Source organism: Sus scrofa, chromosome 8, assembly GCF_054392235.1.
Source record: "Sus scrofa isolate SSC_HxYL_T2T_F1_AM1 chromosome 8, Sscrofa_HxYL_maternal_Yorkshire_Landrace_v2.0, whole genome shotgun sequence".
NCBI lineage: Eukaryota > Metazoa > Chordata > Mammalia > Artiodactyla > Suidae > Sus > Sus scrofa.
This window is the reverse complement of record NC_139390.1, coordinates 127,566,679-127,581,094: the sequence shown is the minus strand read 5'-3', so window position 1 is coordinate 127,581,094 and position 14,416 is coordinate 127,566,679. Positions and strand designations below refer to the sequence as shown.

Below are 14,416 nucleotides of genomic sequence, written 5' to 3'. Positions count from 1 at the left end.
ACCACACACAAATAGTACATAATTATTGACTATATCCCCCACACTGTACATTTCATCCCCTCTGACTCATTTATTTGGAAGTTTGTACCTCTTAATCTCCCTCATCTGTTTCCTCTCCTTCCTGACCCCCTCTTCTCTGGAAACCACCTCTTTGTTCTCTGTATCTGTGAGTCATTTGCTCTTTTGTCATGTTTTTCTCTTTGTTTTGTTTCGATTCCACATATAAGTGATATATGATATTTGTCTTTGTCTGATTCACTTAGTATGAGCATCTCTACATCCATTCATGTTGCTGCAAATGGCTTTATTTCATTCTTTTTTATGGCTGAGTAATATCCATTGTATGTATGTACCACATCTTCTTTATCCATTCCTGTTTGGGGACATTTAGGTTATTTCCAAGTCTTAGCTATTGTGAATAGTGCTGCTATGAACATATGGGTGCATATATCTTTTCAAATTAGAGTTTTCTTTTTTTGGGGGGAATAAATATCCAGGAGAGGAATTTCTGGATCACAAGGTAGTTCTATTTTTAATTTTTTGAGGGAACTCCATACCATTTTCTATACTGGCTGCACTAATTTACATTCCCACCAGCAGTGCACAAGTATTCACTTTTCTCAATATCCTCACCAACACTTGTTATTTGTTGTTTTTTTGATAATAGTCATTTTGACTGATGTGAGGTGATTCTCATTGAGGTTAGATTTGTATTTCCCTGATGATTAGTGATGTTGAGCATTTTTTCATGTACCTATTGGCCATCTGTCTGTCTTTTTTGGAAAAATGCTGGTTAAGGTTGTGTGCCCATTTTTCTTTCTTTTTTTTGTCTTTTTGCCTTTTTAGGGCCACACCCACAGCATATGGAGGTTCCCAGGCTAGGGGTCCAATTGGAGCTGTAGCCTCTAACCTAAGCTAGAGCCACAGGAACTTGGGATCCGAGCTGCATCTGCGACATACACACAGCTCACAGCAATGCTGGCTGCTTAACCCACTGAGTGAGGCCAGGGATTGAACCCACGTCCTCATGGATACTAGTTGGGTTAGTTAACTGCTGAGCCACGATGGGAACGCCCCCATTTTTCAATCATATTTTTTTATGTTGATTTGTATGAGTTCTTTGTATATTTTGGATTATCCTCTTATTGGAATATTATTTGCAAATATCAGTGGGTTAGGGCTAAAATGATTTCCAAATCTTTTTACAGAAAGTTTGAATGATTTGGCACAGGTCCTAGAAGTATAAAAGAATATTGATGTCATGATTTTTTTCCACCCTCATTAGCATAGACTGTAGTCATTAAAAACAATATATTGGACACACAGAATAGGCTATTTCTTTTCATTAATTTTTTTTTAATGTTAAAGGTTGCATACTTTCTTTATGTTATTCATACATATTTTCCATTTTAATGGAGTATTTGGTCATATATCTTTTTTGTTTGTTTGTTTTTGTTTTTGTTGTTGTCTTTGTTTTGGTTTTTTTGTCTTTTTGCCATTTCTTGGGCCGCTCCTGCGGCATATGGAGGTTCCCAGGCCTAGGGGTCAAATCGGAGCCGTAGCCGCTGGTCTGCGACAGAGCCACAGCAACTCGGGATCTGAGCGGTGTCTGCAACCTACACAACAGCTCACAGCAATGCTGGATTCTTAACCCACTGAGCAAGGCCAGGGATCAAACCTGAAACCTCGTGGTTCCTAGTTGGATTCATTAACTACTGAGCCACAACAGGAACTCCCTGGTCATATATCTTATGTAAGTATCTACTGGCATCTTGGTATTTTTTAAGTTAATCATTTAACTTCATTACATGTTAAAGGAGTGACTGGTTGTTCATTAACTTGTCATACATGATTTTCCCCTCTTGATTTTTGACGTTTAATTTAGTATGAAGTATGTGTACATACACACACAATGCACACACATTTTAAAATACTGGCTTTTTAGAATAAATATCTTTTTATTTATTACTTATTCCATTTCTATATTTTGAAAATTCTCTCCATGTAGTCCAAATAAATATTTGTTATCCTGTTTCTAGATTTTTATGGTTTCATTTAAAAATATTAAACTCTTATTTTCATTTAAATTATTTTGTATAGAATGAAGTTATAGAATCTAAATGAGTTGTTCTAGCAGGAACTCTTGATTAATTTTTTCTTTCATTTATACTTAAATTAGCACCTTTACTATATTAGTTCTTGTATTTATGAGTTTCTCTTTGGAAGCTGTTTCTATTCCGTTTATCTTTCTGTTTATTCTTGCAACAGCACTTCAATGATCTGAATGCTTTAACTTTTTGTTTTTGTTTTTGTTTTGCTTTTTTAGGGCCACACCTGTGGCATATGAAAGTTCCCAGGGGTCAGATAGGAGCTACAGTTGCCAGCCTATGCCACAGCCATAGCAACGTGGGATCCAATCTGAATCTGTGACCTATACCATGGCTCACAGCAACACCGGATCCTTGACCCACTGGGCGAGGCCAGGGATCAAACCCCTGTCCTCATGGATACTAGTCAGGTTCGTTTCTGCTGTGCCACAGTGGAACTCCCTGAATGCTTTAACTTTTTGATATATATTTGGTGGTACTAGTGTCCTTCTTAATTCTATGTATGTTCCATTTGCAAATTTACTGCACTAGTAATTGTAAAATATTCTGAACTGAGTAAATCCATTATGTCTTCAAGAAACTTAGACACCAATAGGGGATAAAATATATGCCTATAACAGAAAGAAGAGGGACAAATGCCACCAGGGAAGTTTAAACAAAACAGGTAAAATATGTACTTTATGGAAAACTTTTCATTTGAAAAATGATACACACTCAAGGCAAAAACTTAGAAAACACAGACAAGTGTAAAGGAGGAAAAATACCAAGTCTGGTGCCCAATTGTTACCTTTTTAAACATTTTACAAACAGGTTAACTGCAGTATTGTTTTTAAGAGTATAACTCTGGAAGTAACATATGTGGAATACTAGGAAACTGATTAAATAAATAAATAAAAACAATATATTTATTTCTTTGTAATAAATTTCTGTGTCAAATGACAGGCACATTTTTAAAGGCTTTTAGTACAGTCCTGTCAAACTATTACCCAGTAGGTGTCTAGCAATTTATTTTTTCAACAGTGGTGCATGTGTTTCCATAGGTGGGAAAACATTGAGTATTATCATTCAAAATATTTCTTCAGAGAGAAAAAAATCTTAATTTTGTTTCAATTTTTGGATAACTAATGAAGATGAAATGGATCTATTTTAAGAGTAGCACTTACTTTGCCTGTGGTGTCCATGACAAGTTTTCTGGTTTCCCTGGAGTCTTGTATGGATCCCCGAGAGAAGGTTACCTCTTTGACTCTGATCCTTGGGAAACTAGACTGAGTATTTATAATTTTTGTATGCCGAAAGTCATTAAAAATAATTACATGGTTACATACCAACATTGGGAAACCAGAGAGATGAGTGGTTGACGAACATGTGAGTGAAGATGAGAAGGGAATATACTGATTAGGGAGGGGGTGGATAACAAGGATGCAGGATGAGGGGAACAGCAGTTAGAAGGGCAGCAGTGGGTGAAAAGGCAATGCAGTGATTCTAAAAAAGTGAATAAAATGTTAGAAACTAAGGGAGAGATTAGCTCCTAATTAGTTAACAATAAGAATTTCTGAAGTATCAATTATATGAAAGGTTAGGCAGGCCCTGGGTCTCCAGGAGTCAAAGAGATGGAAAAGCACAAATAGTGGTTACAACTGCTACAGATGCACACTACTATATATGATATAGATGAACAACAAGGATTCACTATATAAGGTAGGGAGCTCTATTCAATATCTTGTAATAACCTATAATGGAAAAGAATCTGAAAAAGAATATATGTATGTATATGCATATGTATACACATACAAAACACTTTGCTGTACCCCTGAAATTAAAACAACTATACTTTCATAAAAAAAGTGAGAAAGATGCTAAATAATGAAGACAATGTGAGGTCATTATGAATGAATAGAGTCTGATTTAGGTGAGACTTTACCTGCATTTTGAAGAAGGATAGAATTTATGTAAAATAAAAGAATGGCTAGCATATTAAATACAGAGCATTAAGCTCAGTCAAGGTCAGTGAAGCTGCACAATATGAGTTTGGGGTATTTGCTGCTTCTGATGGTGAAGCTACTGCTCCTGATAATAAGGATGATGGTCATCATGATGTTGGCCTTTTTTATTCACTTAATGCAGTGTTTCTCCACATCAGAATGCTTAAGCATCCCTTGGGAAGTTTGTTTAAAGTTCATAATTCTGTGCCCTACCACTTGATGTTCAGCTTCTGGAGAAGGATACTAAGGCAAATATTAGATCAGGAAGCACCAAGGGCACCATTTATTGACTTGCAGAATAAGAATGTGAGTTCTTTGGCTGGCCACTCTGGCTGCCCCCGATTCACATCCTTTAGACATTATTTGCCTAGGATCCTTCCAAGCTCACCCCGAGGAAGCCAATGGAGCAGTTTCTCTGCTTAAAAGCTTCACAGTTCACAGATGTGGTGAGATGAGAGTAATTTAGGTAGGAGTGGGTGTGAGAAAGTAATCTGGAACAAGGTTCAGCAGTCACTAACCTTAGATGTGGAGCTTTTCTTGCAAAAGATCTCTCTTAACCCCCAGTCAGTTTTTTATAAGTTTTGTTTGAAGAATTTTATGGCTACTAATTATTGAGAAATCTTCTCAGGGTTCTGGCCTTAACACTGCTTCTATCTTATCATATAACCTGGGGACCTTCATCCTCTCTAGGAATTTTTGAGGCTCTTGCCTCAACTGGGTTAGGGTGGAGAGGCTTGAGCAGTCAAAGGCCTGATCAGGAGAACGTTCTTAACGAGGCATTCCAAGGGACTATGCTTTATACAGGGAGGTATCACCTTTACGCCTAAGAAGGCATAAGAATGGAGCTGCTTTTGAATGGGGTTGAGGCTTAGGCTCCCTTTCTTTCTCTCTCTCTTTAAATAACTATGCTCTACAATACCCTGACCTTCAAGCTTTCTGCACCCATGCATCTGCGTTATTTCTGTTGAGCAACTTGGACTGACTATGATTTGAAGTCTGGCATACATGAACTGTCTTGTTCAGAAGGTCCAGTTTGGGATTGTCTCTCCCATCTCACCTTGCTTAAGGCTAAAACAATACTGATTTTTTTCCCACCACACTGCCTAAAATTTGATCTTTAGTGGGCGTATATTCTGAGCCCTAAGAAATGACAGGTGATTATTGACCATATAATTGCTTTAAAACAGAGTCTATCTTCCAAGTCAAAGATGGTGGAATCCTTATTGCTTCCCAACCCACTCCACTTCAGCAAGTTTCACAGCTCAGGGATGTCATGGAACCATTTCACTTATAGGACCCAACTTTTTGTATTAGGACTCCTGTTTTGAAGTTACTGACATCCAACATGAAAACCTTTAAAAAGGGATGGGAAATGTTGACTTAACAGAAACCATGAAAGGAGTGAACAACCAAACAAGGTCCAGGGTGAGAACACAATTGGGGGCAGACACTTGAATTAATTCAGCTTCAATAGGATATTCCTTGTGTCTTATGCAAGGCAGTGTTTAAAAGCATGGATACTAGTACTAATAGACCTGCATTCAAATCTTAGTTCTATCCTTTGCATGCCTTACACAAGCAAGAAATCCAACCTCTCTGTGCTTCAGTTTCACCATAAGATGAGGATGATTATAGTTGTTCCTAGCTCGTAGGTTTGTTTGAAGAACTAAGAGAGTCAATATATGGTAAAAGTTTAGAACTGTGCCTAGCACATAGCATGGCCCATCTATAAGTGTTACCCATTATTATTATCATGGTGTCACTCAGCACATTGGTTTCATTTTCTCACCACTGTCTTGCTTTTTCTATACAGTATGCTCACTCTGGGACCAATGAAATCTAGCTAAGATTGAGGGTTGGGGGAGAATTTGGCAGCTACTATCACAGCCTTACTGATGCCCCTGAACAGGTGAGGGTGAACAGAGAACATCACAGGGCAGACTGGCTCCACTGTAAATTCTTGATAACGAAGACAAATGAGGTCTCAGCATTGCCTGGCAATCCAGCATTTTCCTAGACAACTTGTTGTCCAGTTTCCTGAAATAACTGGCAGTCTTTCAATATGTATGTCAAACATCTGACCATTACCTTCCCCATTTTCCTCCATCTCTCTTTCCCTCAGGAGAAGAGCTTACAGTACGCAGAAAATTCACCCAGTTTTTCTGTGCAAAAACCCTTTGCTCTTCATACCCAATCCATTTAAAGCTCTGCCAGCTCTAACTCCAAAATGTTTCCCAAATTTGTTAGTCTTTAATGTCTAAATCCCTCCTGTAGAACACAATTTCTAGCAGAATGGAGACTTTGAATCTCTTATTTTTTTTTTTTTCTATTCCAGGTATCTGGAATTGTGCCTGATACCTAGTAGGAACTCAGTTAAGTATTGACTAAATGAATTAAAATAAAAATTATCTGAGGGGAACCCTTAGATGTCTATTACTAGTCATGTACATGTACTTACAGTCATTCTATCTTCCTTCCCCATCACCTATCTCTGCTTAGGAAACTTACTGTTATTGATTCTTTTTCTCCACATGAATTGTCAGCTTTTTAACATACTCTCCCATTGAAAAGAAAACCAGGAGTTCCTGTGTCGTGGCCCAGTGGAAATGAATATGACTAGCATCCATGCGGACACATGTTCAATCCCTGACCCTGTTCAGTGGGTAAGGATCAGATGTTACCCTGAGCTGTGGTGTAGGTTGCAGATGTGGCTCAGATCCTGCTTGGCTGTGACTGTAGTGTAGGTCAGTAGCTACAGCTCAATTCTACCCCTAGCCTGGGAACCTCCATATGACGCAGGTGTGGCCCTAAAAAGATAAAACAAAACCAACCAACCAACCAGAAACAAACCTCCTATCATCCTAAATCTCGGTCCACTTACCACTGAGAGTCAGATAGATATGTATATGGCCCTAAGACTCTAAGCCAGGCACTACTAATTTGGGCCTCTATTGATTAGCCTTGAGAAATTCTAATTGTAGTGTAGCATTTGACTCAATGGTGGGTTGACTTTTGAATAATTTGAATTTTAACTTTATAATTTGAGCAAAAGGTGTCAATGTATAATTTGACTTTGTAATTTGGAGTTTGTAGCCTCGGGAAGTTTCGACAATGACTCAGGAGGTATCTGGCAGTGACTGTAAAGCCAGCAATAAACCATGATCATATCATTTAAGAAAAAACATAATTTAAGAAATGACAGTTTACGCCCAGTTTTTCCTTTTACCCACCTTCGTCTCACTCCTTCACACATGCCATTCTGTTTTATACCCCTAATCCACACACCCCAAACAGCCATTATTGAATTTTTCAAGCACTCTCCATTTCACTAAAGCCAAAGGCAATTTTTCAGCTGTCAACTGACAGTTTAATAGGACTGATCACTCCTTGAAACTCTCTTTTCCTTTGACTTCTTGCCTAAACATTCTCTGGATTTTTTCCATTGTGTTTGACTGTAACTTTTCTCTCTCTCTCTCTTTTTTTTTTTAAAGTTTCATTCTCCTCTTCTTGGCCATTAAGAATTCCCACCCACATTCCTACTTCGGCAAAGACTTGCTGAGCCTGAGAATTCAGCCTTCTCTGGAGCTCCAGTACTTCTGTCATTAAGTCTTGGACCTAAATCTCAGCTAAGGTCTGCCTTCCAACTTAAGGAGATTACAAACAAAATGTTTACCTTGGAATTGTTCTTTTATATTTCCCCTTCCTAAGCCATCATCTTCAGTGTGATAAATAACCTTTAGACAAGTATTAATCATATCTCTTTATTAAAGTAATATTTTTTCTTATTGTGACATATAGTTATTTTAGAAAATGTAGAAAATATAAGAAGCATAAAGGAAAAAGTAAAAATTCTTATAATCACATCATCTAATAATCACTATAAATATTTTAGAACTTTTTCTACACATATAAATTTTATTTTTTCAAAGTTGACTATATATATAATTTTGTATTTTGCATTTTAAAAATCTAAAATTACATTGTGACTATTTCCTATGTTATTAAATATTCTCCTGAAACACAGCTTTTAGTGGCTTTATTGTATTTCATCCATAATTACATTTCTTCCACAATTTAAACATATGATTTTGTTGTACATTTAGGGTATTTCTAATTTTTGATATTTAACAAATGAACATTCATATACAAAATATTGTGTCTTGAGTGATTTGCATGGAATAGATTCCTAGAAATGGGATTGCTGAAACAAAAGATATGAGCTTTTAAAAAAACCATATATACAGTAAAATACTTAAGTCTTATGTATATAGCTTGAATGAATTTTTACCTATTTATATATCTATGTAACCCTCTTTCAAATAAAAATATAGAATACTTCCAATATCTCAGAGGACTCCCTCATCTTTTCAGACAGTCAATCACTTCGAAGGTAAGCACTGTTCTAACATTAACATGATGTTCTAACGTTAACATCATGGCATAATTTTGCCTGTTTTTGAACTTTATTAAAGCACAAGCACAGATTATTTACATTTGTGTGTAACTACATAATAACATATCTATGAGATCTGCCCATGTTGCTGCAAAAAGTAATTGTTCATTATTTCTCATTTCACTGTAGTATTCAGTTCTAGAACTATATTACAACTTATTTGTCCCTTCTACTATTTTGGGATATTTATGTTGTTTCTAGCTTTTGTTATTGTAATTGAAGTTGCTGTGAAGCTACTTGTATGTATCTTTTGGTGGCTGTTGTACTCTTTATTTTGGGTAAGTTCCTAGAAGTGAAATTTCTGAGTCATAAGGTATATATAGATATAGATATAGATATATAGGTGTAATATATATATCTATTAAAGTGAATGATAAGATTATTCAGATATTCATATGAAAATGCAAATCTCCTAGAATGGTCAATTCCAAATTTCATAGATGTTATTGTATTTAAGTGTGCATAGTAAACTATAGACTGAGAATTTAACAATGTTTAAAAATTTAGGAGTTCCCATCATGGCGCAGTGGTTAACGAATCCGACTAGGAACCATGATGATGTGGGTTCGATCCCTGGCCTTGCTCAGTAGGTTAAGGATCTGGCGTTGCCCTGGGCTGTGGTGTAGGTCACAGATGCAGCTCGGATCTGGCATTGATATGGTGATTAGACCCCTAGCCTGGGAACCTCCATATGCTGCCCTACAAAAGATGAAACCTCCATATGCAGCCCTACAAAAGATGAAAAGCCAAAAAAAAAAAAAAAAAAAAAATTTATTCCCTTGTTCAGCGTTGCCGTTGAGAACTTGGTCCCTATATTTTTCATCCCCCTTGACTGCACAGTAGTGATGACAATGATGGTAGTGATAATAATGATAGCTAATTAAGGTTTTAAGTAACTTATATATGTTAATGTTTTAGAGACCATCCGGTATAGTAGAAAAGCATTATCCTTGTTGTCATCAGACTTAGGTTTCAATTCTGGCTGCTCTGCTTAATAGCTTCATTAATTTGGCCAATTCTTTATATATCCAAGTCTATATTTTCCCTCCTCTAACATAACAAAGTATTACCTCTCAGTGTTGTGGGCATCACATGCGGTGATGTATGTAGGTTCTTTACACAGTATTTTTTAATTCTGTTATTAATAGCTATAATTTCTTGAATGGTAGGTGAGTAGTGGTAAGCCATGCTCTCTATTTAAAACTCTGAAAATATTTCATTTAATCCTTAATGAAATAAATCTTAAATATTCTCAGCATATTTCAGAATCAGGACCAGCTGTTTTAAGCCATCAATGATTTGCCAAAGTTCTAACAATTACTGGGCCAATCATGTGTTTTGTGTTGATTTGGAATCACATTAAAATGATCATGTGACCTTATTTGGAAACAGGATTTCTATAGACTGAATGCTTTGAGTCTCCTCAAAATCCTCCTGCTGAGAACCAATCCCCAATATGTTGGTATTTAAGGTGGGGTTCTGGGAGGTGACTAGGTATGATGGTGGAGCCCTCATTTTTTGTTGTTGTTGTTGTTGTTGTTGTTGTTGTTGTTGTTACTATTTCTTGGGCTGCTCCCGCGGCATATGGAGGTTCCCAGGCTAGGGGTTGAATCGGAGCTGTAGCCACCGGCCTACGCCAGAGCCACAGCAACGCGGGATCCGAGCCGCGTCTGCGACCTACACCACAGCTCACGGCAACGCCGGATCGTTAACCCACTGAGCAAGGGCAGGGACCGAACCCGCAACCTCATGGTTCCTAGTCGGATTCGTTAACCACTGTGCCACGACGGGAACTCCAGGTGGAGCCCTCATGAATGGGATTAGCACCCTTATAAAAAAGGCAGAGAATCCCCTCACTGCTTCTGTTGTGAGGACACAGTGAGAAACTGGTCATCTGTGAACCAGGAAGTAGACCCTCACCAGACACTGAATCTGTTTAAAATACGCAGTGTGTGCTATTTTTGTTATGGCAGCCTGAACAGACTAAAATAAGGATTTGTGCAGGTATAGAGTTAAGATGAGGTCACACTGGACTAGGATGGGCCCTAAATCCAGTATGATTTGTGTTCTCATAAGAAGAGAAGACACACAGGGATGTGCACACAGGTGTGGAAACAGATGTTGATTGAAACAATCTAACTATAATCCAAGGAATGCCAAGGATTATTGTCAACCACCAGAATCTAGGAGAGGGGCAGGAACACATAGATTTTCACTCAAGTCTCTAGAAGTCATCAGCTCTGCTGACCCCTTGATTTTGGATTTCTAACCTCTAGAACTGTGAAAGAACAAATTTCTGTTGTTTTAAGTTACTCAGTCTATAGTAATTTATTACAGCCACCCAAAGAAAGTAATACAGATTTTTATATGGATAAGTGGGGTGCTCCTGTAACAAATACCTAAAAATGTGGTAGTAGCTTTGGATTGATAATAAGTAGGGATGGAAGCGTTTTGAGGCACAAGATAGAAAAAGTCTAGATTGCTTTGAAGAGACCACTGGTAGAAATATAGATATTAAAAGGTGATTCCAGTGAGGACTCCGAAGGATGTGAAGAGAAAGCTTCTATTATCTTTGAATACATACCTTCTCATAATCAGAATAGAAATACAAATATCAAAGGTGCTTCTGGTAAGGTCTCAGAAGGAAATGAGAAATATGTCTCGGACACTGGAGGAAAGGGGATTCTTATTATCAAGTGGCAGAAAACTTGTCCAAATTGTGTTCTCATGTTCTTTGGAGAGTAGAACTCATAAATGGTGGACTTGGATGTTTAGCTGAAATTTCTAAGCAGAGTGTAGAAGATGTGCCCTGGTTTTTCCTTGCTGCCTAGAGTATATAGAAGAAAAAAAAGATAAACTGAAGAGGGAACTGTTAAACAAAAAGGAGCCAGCACTTGATAATCTAGATAGTGCAGATCTGAAACAGGGCCAAGGGCATGGCTGAACACATCTGCTGAAGAGATCAGGTGTGTTATTCATGTATCTAATCAACTATCTCAGCAGAAGCCAGGAATAGAAATGAGTCTTTCCAAGAAGTATCTGTATAATGCTATGTATGGATCCTCGTGACAAACACAAGATAACTGTCAAGATTTTTGAGAACATTTTATAAGTGGAAACACTGCCTGCTTGGACTGAAAAATCTGGAAACAGGATGAAATGAAGGAAGGCTGTCAGACTTCTGGGATTCTACAGGTAGGAAAAGGGCTGATAGAATTTCTCAGCTACAACCCATGTGCTACCTTTTAAGAAAAAAGGAAAAATGACTCTGAGGGTAGAGCTGTGGATGCAGAAGCCAGAGAGAAGGCCCACAGGGTGGAATGAGCCATAGAAAATTATTCTCAGGCTTCAAAACCTAGTAGAACTTGCCCTGCTGAGTTGTGAACTTTCTTTGGGCCAGAAATTCCTTTATTCCCTCCATTCTCTCCCTTTTGGAATGGAAATGTCTAGACTACATCTATTCCACCATTATACTTTGGAAGCAGATAACTCATTTTCTGGTTTCACAGATCCATGGATTGGGAGGGATTTTTGCCCCTGGATGAATCAGACCCAGATTCTGACTCATACCCAATATAGATGATAAGATTTGGAACTTTTTGAGTTGAAGGTATTTAGATGTGATTTAGAATTTAGAATTAACTGAAATAGGTCAAGACTTTGGAGGCTATTGGGATAGGGTAATTGCATTTGCACATGGGACAGGGGATTAATGTGGATTTGGAGTGGCAGGAAGTGCTATATTATGTTGAAGAGTGTCCTATCTAAATTGATATCTACTTGGAATTTCAGAATTGACCTTTTTCAGAAATAGAGTCTTTGCCAATGCAATTTTTGTTAAAGTAAAATAATGTTGCAGGGGAGTTCCCATTGTGGCTCAGCGAGTTATGAACCTGACTAGTATCCATGAAGATGTGGGTTTGATCCCTGGCCTTGCTCAGTGGGTTAAGGATCCAGTGTCGCCGTGAGCTGTAGTATAGTTAGAGACATGGCTGGGATCCTGCATTTCTGTGGCTGTGGTGTAGGCCAGCAGCTGTGGCTCGGATTTGACCCCTAGCCTGGGAACTTCCATATGCTGTGCATGAGGTCCTAAAAAGCAAAAATAAAAAACCAACAAACCAAACAAATAAAAACCATTGGTAGGTATATAAAATACAGCATAAAGAATACAGTCAGTAGTACCATAATTTTGTATGGTGACAGATTGTTACTACACTTATCATGATGATCGTTCATAATGCATTTAAATGTTTAATCACTATGTTGCACACCTAAAACTAACATAATATTGTACATTAACTATACCTCAATTTTAAAAGATAATATGAGGTGGCACTGGGTTAGTGTGGGCCCTAAATTCACTATAACTGGTGTTCTCCTAAGAAGAGGAGACACACATGCCCAGATAAGAAGGCCACGTGATTAGACACATTTGTATAGGTTGCATTTTGTATGATGCCTAGAACATACTAAGAGATTTATAGATATGAACTGAATAATTACTGGTGTATAAAAAGAAAATCTTAAATGCAAAAATATAGAAAAAAGAGATAAAATCGAACCATAGTATGATACTCAGGTAAAGTTGAAGTTCTTCCTTTTCTTCCAAAGATATTAATTCCTAGTATTTCCTAATACAGTCCTGTTAAGTGGTTCTCTAACCACAACTGTGAGTCAGTACATGAAGGTCAAATCACCAATATTTGGTCAATAAAAAGATGTCATGTGTGTTTATACAATTCCTGTGGCTCTCACTCTACTGTTTGCCTCAGCCACACCAATCTATGGTTATTGTTCCATATGTCTTCCTGTTTCCCTTCTCTTTCTCTTCCCTGTCTCTCAGAGAGGGTTTTCTCCTTCACTCTTTATATGTCTGCTCCACCCTTGTTTCTCCCTCTTTCCACATAACTAATGAGGGTTTTTAGGTTGTTCATCAACAGAGGAGTGGATAAAGAAGATGTGGTAGATTCACACAATGGAATATTATTCAGCCATTAAAAGGAAAGAATTAACAGCAATTGTAGCAACATGGATGGACCTGTAAATTACCATGCTAAGTGAAGTCAGTCAGACAATGAGACACCAACATCAAATGCTATCACTTACATGTGGAATCTAAAAAAAAAGACACAATGAACTTCTTTGCAGAACAGATACTGACTCACAGACTTTGAAAAACTTGTGGTTTCCAAATGAGACAGGTTGAGGGGTCGGGGGATGCACTGAGGATTTGGGATGGAAATGACTTAAAATTTGTTTGGGATGATTGTTGTACACCTATAAATGTAATAAAATTCATTAAAAAACTAATAAGGGTTTTTGTTGGTATAATTCATTTGGAACTTAGTTTACACACTTTTTTTGTTGTCTGTTTTGTTGTGGAGACTGCTGTCTAGATTGGATTTGAGTCAAAAAATGCAGAATGAAGAAGTCAAAACTACAGAGTAAAACTTTCTTTTTATCCTTCTCCCTCTCCTCCTCTCCTCCCCTTTTCCTTCTTCTCCTCCTCCTTCTTCCTCTTCTCTTTCCCTTTGTCTCCTTCATCTCCTTCTTCTCCTCTTCCTCCTCCTCCTCCTCCTCCTTCTTCCTTTTTTCTTCCTCTTCTTCACTGAGTTTGAATTTCTACCCAGGACAGTTTAATGATAGTTATTTTTAAGTCATTAAATTTTCTTAGATATTTTTAGCCTTGAACTTCAGTGTTGAGTTAAATGGATTGATATTCAATTTAATCATATCAATCATTCATTCATATAAATCTCTCATTATTTTAAAGCTACTATCAATCAAAACATTTCTATAGAGAGATGGAGCACTCTCTTCTTCATGGCAAAGAAATCAGACACGAATCAGTCATAGCAAAGATGCTCACCATC

The 14,416-nt window shown here is 37.5% G+C and overlaps 1 protein-coding gene across 11 annotated transcripts in view; it reads left to right on the top strand.

The window, feature by feature from the left end:
- The window catches only part of C8H4orf17 (chromosome 8 C4orf17 homolog), a 350,193-nt gene that overhangs the window by 129,854 nt on the left and 205,923 nt on the right, over positions 1–14,416 (top strand). Inside the window, exon 4 of one of the 11 annotated variants that reach the window (XR_014813331.1) lies at positions 7,582–8,434. The exons of 9 other annotated variants lie outside the window; for them this stretch is intronic. The gene's annotated coding sequence lies outside the window, so the exon portion shown is untranslated. Of the gene's footprint in view, positions 1–7,581; positions 8,435–14,416 lie in introns of those variants that run through there. One more of the 11 variants, XR_014813337.1, reaches the window with a different exon arrangement.